Raw genomic sequence first — 10,598 nt, forward strand, 5'->3', positions numbered from 1 at the left:
GGGGGGCATGGCAGTCCACAGGTCTCTGTCTGTCTTCTCCTCCCAAAGTGTGCTGCCTGGATTTGATTTGATTTTTATGAGTCCTAGGCAAAAAACAGCTTTGGCTACCAAGTCAGGCATCAAGCTAGGATAGACAGAGAACTGCCGTCTGCTCTGCCCCTGACTGATAGAAGAACACCACCACCAACAAGGTGTCTCTTTGCCCATTGCCAGGGGGCACCTAATGAAACTTTTATCTTATGGCCTTAGTGACCTTGTTTTATATAAACAAATAATATTTTAAGACTTTATGAGACATTTAATAAACCCGAAGGTAAATAATAGACCCATTTGATAAATTGAAGAAGGTAAACAAGTACCTTGGGTTATAAGTATATACTTTAAGGCCTTTTAAAACGTTTTCATTCACACACATGTGAGCACACAGTTTTAAGGTATATCAATACATCAAAAAATAATTTCAGCATGCAGAAAAAAATTAATGAAAGAGAAAAACTAAGCTGTCAGGTTTTTTTACTCTGTTGTTTTGGGGATTTTAAGGGCACACTGCATTCTGTTCCATGCTGTCCCAAAACAGAATGACATACAAGCAATTACATGAAAACACATATGAACACACATTACAAAATGACGTCAGTGAGGTGAAGCGTTCCCATCTCCGTGTTTGGAGGGAGGGAGGGAGACTAGCTCTGTTGGTACTGATAAGACGGCCTTTTGCTTATGTTAGTCTGTCCTGACGAGTCCTAAAGTGGTCCTGTCAGGGTGGATTCTCCAGGCCTCGGCAGTGTTCAGTGCTGGAGCAATGGCTCAGCGGTTAAGAGCACTTATTATTGCAGAGGACCTGTGTTCAATTCCCAGCACCACACATCAGTTCACAGCCATCTGTCACTTTAGTTGCTGGGGATCCAAAAGCCTCTTCTGGCCTTCATGGGCACTGCACACACACGGTGCCTAAGCATTCATGCATGCAGACACTATGTGCAGGCAAAACACCCATACAAATAAAATAAAGATAAATACTTTTTTAAAGGCAGTGTTCAATAGTTGCATCTATTGAGCCTGTGATTTCTGTATTATTGAAAGTTTAGGGTCTGGCATAGTTTTTTAGGCTGGTAAATTAATTTTCTGTTGCTGTGAAAAAATACCATGACCAAGGTAACTTATAGAAGAAAGTTTATTTGGGCTCACTGTTCCAGAGGGATAAATTCTATCATGATGAAGCAATGGCAGAGTGGCAGGAGCAGGAACCTGAGGGCTCGCATCTTGAACCATAAACACCAAACAGAGAGGACACATGGGATAGGGTGTTTTGAACCTCAAAGCCTTCCCTCAATGACAGGGAAGCCAGGCCACATCTCTTAAAGCTATCCAAACAGTGTCAGCACCTGGGGACCAAGTAGCCACACATCTGAGCCTGGGGGGGGGGGCATTCTCATGAAAACCACTGCAGTAAGCTTCCGCAATAACCCTGTGCAGTGAAAAGGGAAGACATGGCAGTCTATCTAGTATAAAAACGAAAACATTTACTTGTCTTGGAAGGTCGCAGGGAAGCGCCAAGTGTGAAATGGAGGCAGAGTTGAGGAGAGAGAGCAGGTAAATATACTTGTGAGCTTCGGTTTATGCAGTTCGAGAAATGGGTGAACTCAGAGATTAACACGGTGAACAGTGAGCATAGGATTAGGAGAACTCTGGGATTTGCCAGAGTGATGGGAAGGAAAAGTCGTGCTAAGGGCGTGAGCCCAGAACTAGACAACAAGCTGGGCAAAGTGGAAAGGGCATCAGAATGAAATTGAGAGGGCAAACCCCTAAAGGCCCTCGGAACCTTGCTACATAGTAAGGTTGCTGAGAGAGACGGGACTGTGGGGGAGGGAGAAATGCAGGTATAGATGGGCGGGCAGAAGGAAGAGCTCCTGACCGAGCAGGCAACCCAGGTTTTGAGTCTTTCCTTTTAGAGGTGGTTGTGAGAAGGGCATCGGAGAGTACAGACAGCCTTTAAGAGAGTTGTTAAGAGTCTACTAACTTTACGCCCATTGAATGCCTCCTGAGTTTGGGTCCTAAGAATGTTAATTTATATACAGAGGAAGATAGTAGGCTACATATTAAAAATACTAAGAGAGCCCAAGATAATTTTGGCTTTGAACCTGTAACATTTTTATTCTCTACGCTTATTGTTGAAGTTCGTTAGATGAAGGGAAAAGGTTTGCCAATCTATCTTCTTCTTGATGTATAGAGGATGTATAGGGGTTTGAATGAGATGTCCCCCATATTCTTAGACATTTGACTCCCTGGTCCTCAGCTGGCAGCCCTGTTTGGGTGAGCTTTAAAGGTATGCCCTTGCTTTATGAAATACATCAGTACTTGGGCAGGCTCTGGGGCTTCAAGGACCCCTTCCACCCCCAGTTTTCTCTCTTGGCTCCCTGTTTGTGATGGAAGATGTGAGCCCTCAGCCTTCAGCTGCTCCAGCTGCCCTGCCTGCCTCCTGTCATACTTCCTTGTCACATGGTGATGAATGAGGACCACAAGCCTGAGATAAACCTTCCCTTTTAAAGGTTGCCTTGGCCATGAAGTTTTATCACATCTTTGATGACATCTTTGTCAGAAAAGTAAAACTGCTGGAGGGCCTATTTGTGTCACTCCACAGTACAGGGGACAGATCCGCAGCACCTGCTGCTGAGGAGATGCAGCTCAGGTTGAACAAAGTGGCCATGGGCCACCAGTCCAAGAATCTGTGCGAAATCCAGATTTTATTTCTTATGCATGAAAAAACAGAAACATTACTTGGAGAAACCTAATTTCAGGCCTTAAGTATCTCCTCTAGTAAAAGAATAAAACAAAATCTTTGTTTTCGCAAGCCAGTTTTTGTATACACTACTAAGATTTTGTAAACATTACTCAGAAATTAATACTTAAAAAATCTTGTAAAAAAAAATCTTACGTTTAATCCCAACACCCAGGGAGGCAGAGGCAGGCAGGTTGCTGTGACTTTGAGGCCAGCCTGGTTCAGGACAGCCAACGCTACACAGACAAACCTTGTCTCAAAAACAAAAACAAAAAACTTGTTGTAAATAGAGAATTGAGACTTGGTTTTATCTGGATGTAACAAAATCTTGACCTTAGGGTTTATAGTTAAGTTAGAATTATATTATAACCATAAAAATAAATTTTATGGAGGAATTTTAATGTAAAACCATTTTCTTAGCTGGGACATGGTGGTACACACCATCTCAGCACTCAGCAAGCAAAGGCAGGCAGATCTCTGTAAGTTTATGGCCAGCTTGGTCTACACAGTGAAAACTACAGCCAAAACTATAAAGAGAAACTCTGTCTCAAAAATCTTTTTTTCTATTAACATTTTTATCAATGATATACTTTGTATTTGATGTCTTTTTCAATTTGCTTAATTCTGTTTATAATATTTTAAAAACCAATTGTATTTTAAATTGAAACACTATATTGAGCTGAGGTGGTGGTGGTGCACACATGTTTAACCCCAGCACTCGGGAGGCAGAGGCAGGTGGACCTCTCGATCGAAGCTGGCCTGCTCTACAGAGTGAGTTCCAGGACAGCCAGGGCTACACAGGAAAACCCTGTCTCAAAAAAAACCCAATAATTAGTAATAATGATGATGATGATGATGATGAAGATAAATAGAAATAAAAAATTTAACATTTGAAACACAGAAAACACATACATTATATTTCAGATACTTAAAAATCATAGGTAGAAAATGATCATAATTTTATTTATTATTTATTTACTTATATTTGATGTGCATTAGTGTTTTGTCTGCATGTATGTCTGTGTGAGAGTGTCAGAACTTGGAATTACAGACAGTTGTGAGCTGCCACATCAGTGCTGGGAACTGAATCTTGGTCTTCTAGAAGAGCAGTCAGTGCTCTTAACTGCTGAGTCATCTCTCTAGCCCGATGGTAATTATTTTAAATATGATGAAAATAAGAAACTGTATGCCCAGTTTTTTTATTTTTTATTTTTATTATTAATTACATTTTATTAACTCTGTATCCCAGCTATATCCCGCTCCCTTATTCCCTCCCAATCCCAACCTCCCTTCCTCATCTCCTCCCTGCCCCTTTCCAAGTCCACTGATAGGGGGGACCTCCTCCCCTTCCATCTGACCCTGTTTTATCAGGTATCTCAGAAAAGACCCTGTGCCCACATATATGGTCTTTGTGGAGCTCCTGTCCTCTCCACATCATACTAACTCCCCGTTCTTTCTTATGATTCCCTGCACTCTGCCGAAGGTTTGGTTATGAGTCTTAGTATATGCTTTGATACACTGCTAGGTAGAGTCTTTCAGAGGCCCTCTGTGGTAGGCTCCTGTCCTGTTACTTGTTTTCTCCTACGTCCAATGCCCATCCCATTTGTCTTTCTAAGTGAGGATTGATCATCTTACCCTGGGTCTTCTTTCTTGTTTATCTTCTTTAGGTGTATAGATTTCAGTATATTTATCATATTTTATAGGTCTAAATAAGTGAGTATATACCATGTGTGTCTTTCTCCTTCTGGGATACCTCACTCAAAATGATCTTTTCCAGATCCCACCATTTGCCTGCAAATTTCATGATTTCCTCGTTTTTGATTGCTCAGTAGTATTCCATTGTGTAAAAATACCACAATTTCTGTATCCATTCCTCTTTTGATGGACATCTGGGTTGTTTCCAGGTTCTGGTTGTAATTATTTTAAATATGATGAAAATAAGAAACTGTACGCCCAGTTTTTAAAAATTAAATCCCTATCCAGATGGAGCACAACATTGATCCCAGTATTCAGGAAACAGAAACAAGTGGATCTCTGAGAGTTAAAGGACAGCTTGGTCTACATAGTTCCAGGTCAGCCAGGGCTACACAGTGAGACCTTGTATAAAAAAAAAAAAAAAAGTAAGTCACCTTAAAATGTCTATATACACACATTATATATATAACATTATACATATATATAGCATTATATATACATTATACACACATATTTATATCCCCATCCAAATATATCCATGAACATTCACACATCTTAAAATCAGGATATCATTCTACCGGCTTTTTAAATTTTTATTTATGTGCATATATATGTGTATGTATTTGTGTCAAAGTCAGGTGTCCACAGGGGACCAGAAGAGGGTGTCAGATGCCCTGCATCTGGAGTTCAGGCGGCTGTGAGCTGCCTGACATGGGTGAGTACTCAGGTTCTATCCTGCCAGTCCCTACTCTATCATCAAAGGTGGCTGTGGGCCTTATGACTCATAAAGCCAGTCTACACAGAGGTGGCATTTCGCTGAAACTCCATTTCCATTTCTAGTGCCTTGGCAGGCATGGTAAGAAGGGATCAGGAGAGCCCGCTGCTCTCCCTAAGAACTTAGAGCCTCTTCACAGGTTCTCTTCACTAAGACAGTGGAAGTTTGGGGGCTAGAAAGGGCTCAGAGGTTCAGAGCACTGTCTGCTCTCCCAGAGGTCCTGAGTTCAATTCCTAGCAACCATGTGTTGGCTCACAACCATCTATACTGGGATCTGATGCTGTCTTCTGGCCTGCAGGTGTACATGCAACATAAAAATAATAAGTAAATAAATGAATGAATGAATGAATAAATATTTTTTAAAAGATGGTCAAAGTTTTTATGTGGCGTCTCAGGGCTTCAGTAGTGACTATTCCTGGACACGAAGGAGGAATAAGAGCCTTTGTCTGAAGTTTGACATGATGTCCCCGCCTAGGGAAGGAATAAGTTTAAGAGAGATGTCAGATGAGCTGATTGAGGCTGAACATCAAAGCCAGTAAGGGAGACTCGAGAACCACAAAGTCAAATTGGAGGAAGTGCTTAGAACTGAATGAATCCCTCTCATGCTGTAAGGAATGAAATTCTGTTCCTTAGTTCATCTAGGATCACCTGAGGTTCACATATGCAGAGGCTTAGACTTAGGAGCCTTAGAACTCTGTCAGTCCTCAAGGAGGAGGCAGGCCCCTTGCTCATTAGGCTTTTCTAGTTCAGGAAAGTCAGGGGCAAGGATTAGGCCTTGGGTGGCCATGAAGCAGAGGAGAAAACTGTTGCTTCCAGTGGGCCCTCACTTTGCAAGTTAGACTTGTTGTTTTGGTTGGTTGGTTGGTTGGTTGGTTGGTTGGTTGGTTGGTTGGTTGGTTGGTTGGTTGGTTGGTTGGTTGATTGGTTGGTTTGAGATAGGGTTTCTCTGTGTAGCCTTGGCTGTCCTGAACTCACTTTGTAGCCAGGCTGTCCTCAAATTCACGTAGATCCTCCTGCCTCTGCCTCCCTGAGTGCTGGGATTACAGGCCTGCGCCACCACGCCTGGCTACGTGGTTCTTGAGGAGGTTTTCAACCTAGTGTCGTTGGGCACTCTAGAGAGAAAAAGATCCTGGCTAACCACGTGGTTACAGGATAGACTCCTCACACCCAAGGCGAGTTTAAGTCTCTTAGACTATGAACCAGGTAGCCACTAGGTGGAGCTCTAGCATCTGCTGAGATGGGAGTTGCAGCTGCTGTAGCTGTGGATAGCTGTGGCCTTCACTTAGGTCTGTCTCTTGGCTCTCTCCTCATTCAGCTGTTCTATCGAAGATTCCTCCCAGCTGTTAAAGACCTTCAAGATTGTGTCTCATAAAGTAGGGGAAGGATTCTGGAGTCGCTGGTGTAGTTTTTGAAGCTTTTGTCTGTTTTACTTTGCCCCAGCTTCTGAAGACAATTGAATTGTAAGATATATCTTCAAGATGGCTGGGCTCTCTGCAGTCTCGGGCCAGGATGATATGTGTGGACATGGTTTCAGCTAGGGTAGACTGAAAGAAAACATGTTTGTTTGTTTGTTTTGTTTTGTTTGTTTGTTTTGGAAGCTCCCTGTGTTGTCTCCTGCAAGTTTGATAATGGCCTTTTCCATTTCCTCAGATAGTTTCACAGTTCTGGCATGTCCTTCCTTCATCACTTCCTGTGTCAGTGACCAGTGGGGATGGCAATGGAACAAGCCAGACAGTAACTGGATAAAACTCACCAGTCTAGTCCAAGTGTGTGTCGAAGACTAGTTATGGGGTGTTTCCTTATATATGAAGCCAGCAGTCTTGCTAAGTTAGGTCAAAACTCACAATAAGCCCTTGGAATTCTTTAAGGTGGAGGGATCCTTGCTAAATCACCTTAAATGGATTGTATCTGGGAGCAGTCAGACATGGGTACCACAATCCCTGGTAGCCACTTCAAGAAGAAGAAGAAGAGGAGGAGGAGGAAGAGCAGGAGGAAGAACCAAAAGAAGAAGATGAACCAACAAAATGAGGCACAAATCCCCTTAAGTTAGGCATTAAAAGTCTATGAACTTGCCCCTTTGTGTGGTTGCTTACCTGTTTTTTCACAGCAAAAGTAAAATAATAATAATTGTTTGTTTCTTTGAGACAAGGTCTTACTATGTAGCTCTGGCTGTTCTGGAATTCATTGTGGAAACTAGGCTGGCCATGGACTCATAGAGATCCTTCTGCCTCTGCCTTCCAAGTGTTGGGATTAAATGTGTGAGCTACCATCCCAGGCTTAAAAGATGCAAAATATTTTGCTTCACTGAAATACATTGGATTCTGTGGTCACTTCTTGGGATATCAGACTCATTTCTAACAGGACCATGAACGGTAAGTCCTTCCTTGGTCTTTGGTTGTTTCTCTTGTGCCTTTTCACAGAGTAGGCATGTCTTGCACCACAGGTTTATGACCTCCTGATACCCCAGGAGGTCATAAGAAGGCATGTGACCCCCTGGAATGATGGTTGGCTTTTAGCTGCTATGTGGGTGCTGGGAACTGAACTCAGGTCCTCTGGAAGAGCTGCCAGTGCTCATAGCCATCAAATCATTTCTCCAGCCCCAGGATTTACATTTTAAAATATATTTATAAAGACTGTAGAAATGGCTTATTGGTTAAGTCACACATACTGCTCTTGCAGGGAACCTGGGTCTGGGTCCCAGAATTCATGTCAGATGGCTCACAACTGGCTGTAATTCCAGCTCCAGAGGACCTGATACCCTCTTCCACCCTCCATGGGGACCTGCTGTCACCTGTATACCCTCGTGTGTGTGTGTGTACACACACACACTGTTAATATTTCTGTCCTGTGAGAGGTGTAAGCATCTTCCCCTTCTCTAAGGTCCCAACAACAAACCAAACACAATTCAACAACAGTACACCCTGGAGAACTGATTGGTTTAAGCTGCCATCAGAAACAAGTTTGGGGTCAGAAGGAAAGAGACCACCACTCCAATTAGTGTCCCAACAGAGCAAAACTCGGCTTCTGATCAGAAGGATGCACTATTCACAAACACAGAAGAGCAGGAGCATAGGGACAGCAAGTACTTTTGGTTTTTATTCTAATGCCACTGGTGACTGCCATCTTCCCGTTGGATGGAGTCTGATCTTATAGCCTTTTCTGATTGGCTAGTTTTAAAAGAATTGGTCAGAAGCCAGGTGGTGGTGGCGCATGCCTTTAACCCCAGCACTTGGGAGGCAGAGGCAGGTGAATCTCTGTGGTCTACAGACTGGTCTACAGAGTGAGTCCAGGACAGCCAGGGCTACACAGAGAAACCCTGTCTCAAAACAAAACAAACCAAAAAATAAAAAATAAAAAAAACAAACAACAACAACAACAAAGAACTGGTCAGAGCATATGAAAGGAAGGGGGAAGAGGTCAGCCACTCAAGGCCTAAGAATGCTGTAGGACCTTTTCTAAATAAAAGCTTTATCAGGTAGGGAAGATTTTTTTCAATTGCATAAATGCTTTACAAAATGGAGGCCAAAGGATTTTGAATCCTTGTCATAAACAAAGTTTTACAGTGTGCTCACCCCACAAACGGCCATGCTCGAAAGTCTATACCCAGCCCGGCACTGTAGTGCATGCCTGTAACCCCAGCACTCAGAGGCAGAGGCAGGCAGATCTCTAAGTTCAAGGCCAGCCTGGTCTACAGAGTGAGTTCCAGGACAGCCAGAGCTACACAGAGAGACCCTGTCTTCTGGGGAAAAGAAAGAAAGTCTGTCACCCAAGTGAACAACCTACCCACAGGCACAGAAATGTAGGTAGTACTTCCTGGCCTATACACACTATCTCCTCCTTGAGGCTATGCCCAATTAGGGCAGAATGCATACAGCTGTTAGGAGTGTCTAGTTACTCAACTAAGGATCCCACAATCCTCCTCAATCTTCCTTCTATGAAGGAAAGTCAACAGCCAATAAACCCAGTGGTGTTGATCTTTTGCAAGCAGAAACAACTGATCTGATGAAGATAGTGACAGATTGGCTTGGGGATAGTCCTGCACAACACACACACACACACACACGCACACACACGAGCAAGTGTGCGCGTGAAAGAGACAGAGAGCATAATTAAAAGTAAAAATAAAGAGCTGGAGAGATGGGCCAGCAGTTAAGAGCACTCGCTGCTCTTCCAGAGGATCCCAGCACCAATACGGCAGTTCACAACTATCTGTAACTCCAGTTCTAGGGGATCCATTGCTCTCTTCCGGCCTCAGTGGGCACCAAGCACAGGGTACCCAGACGTACATGCAGCAACCATCCATACTCATACGTTTTCAATGTTTAAGATAACTTTTATTTTTTTTTAATCGTATCAACTTGTGCTTGAAGGTATATAAGTGCACCACACGCATGCAGGTGCCCAAGGAGACCAGAGGAAGGTGTAGAATCTCTTGGAGCTGGAGATACAGGGAGCCACCTGAAGTGGCTGGGAATTGAACCTGGGCCCTCTGCAAGAGTATTAAGTGACTGGTGAGCCGTCAGCCCAACCCCATAAAAATAATCTTAAACAACAACGGAAAACTCTGGCTAATCAGTCTCTAAGATCCCATCATCATTCTAGAAGCTAAGACACAAGTGTAACGTGCAGAGTGGTTTCTCAGCTCTCCCGCAGTCTCCTTGACTCAGAGTCTAACGTATGCCAACTCAGCTAGCTTGGGAAACCCACTGCAGGTGTGATTGTAAAGGTCTTCCTGGGTGTGAAATGTGGAAATGATGATCCAACACTCTCCCCCCTATAATGACCCTGAGAAGCTCTTCCAGTCAGAAAAAGCCAGTAAAGAACTTGCGAAAGCTGACATCTGCCGCTAGATGACAGCTGTCACCCATCGGTGTAGTTCCTCTGAGTTTCATTAGAGAAACCCATCAGGTCTGCAGGCGCTGCATGTTCATAGTCCAGCCAAAACCAGCCTCCATTCTCAAATCCAGGTTTTCACACAGCCTGTCAATGCAGCAGTAGTGAGGGCCTTTTTCAGCATCTTATATAGTTCAGCCTTCCCTCCCTTAAAGGACCTAGAAAGCTCTGGCTCCTATCACCCCTTACCTGCCAGCATTCAGTATACCCATCGCTAGACACACAACCAAACGTGCAAGTCAGAGAGTCTGGATATGTGGAGAAAAGGCCGTAGTCAGCACAACCTCCGGAAGAGAATGTGGTGCCTCATACTTGTGATCCCTGTATTTCGGAAGCTGAGGCAGATTGCTGCAAAATTTGAGGCCAACCTGGGCTACCTAGTGAGTTTTGGGTCATCCTAAGCTACAGAGTGAGATTCTGTCTAAGAAAAGGAAAAAAGAAAAGGAAGGAAGTATA

The 10,598-nt window shown here is 43.5% G+C and overlaps 1 non-coding gene across 1 annotated transcript; it reads right to left on the reverse strand.

The window, feature by feature from the left end:
* Positions 1-74: 74 nt before the first annotated feature.
* LOC129687291 (small nucleolar RNA SNORA48) lies at positions 75-219 on the reverse strand. The gene has a single exon (XR_008721769.1). It is a non-coding gene; the product is annotated as a small nucleolar RNA SNORA48 (small nucleolar RNA).
* Between the last annotated feature and the right edge of the window lie 10,379 nt (positions 220-10,598).

This window comes from Psammomys obesus, unplaced genomic scaffold (assembly GCF_907164565.1).
Source record: "Psammomys obesus unplaced genomic scaffold, mPsaObe1.curated_primary_1811, whole genome shotgun sequence".
NCBI lineage: Eukaryota > Metazoa > Chordata > Mammalia > Rodentia > Muridae > Psammomys > Psammomys obesus.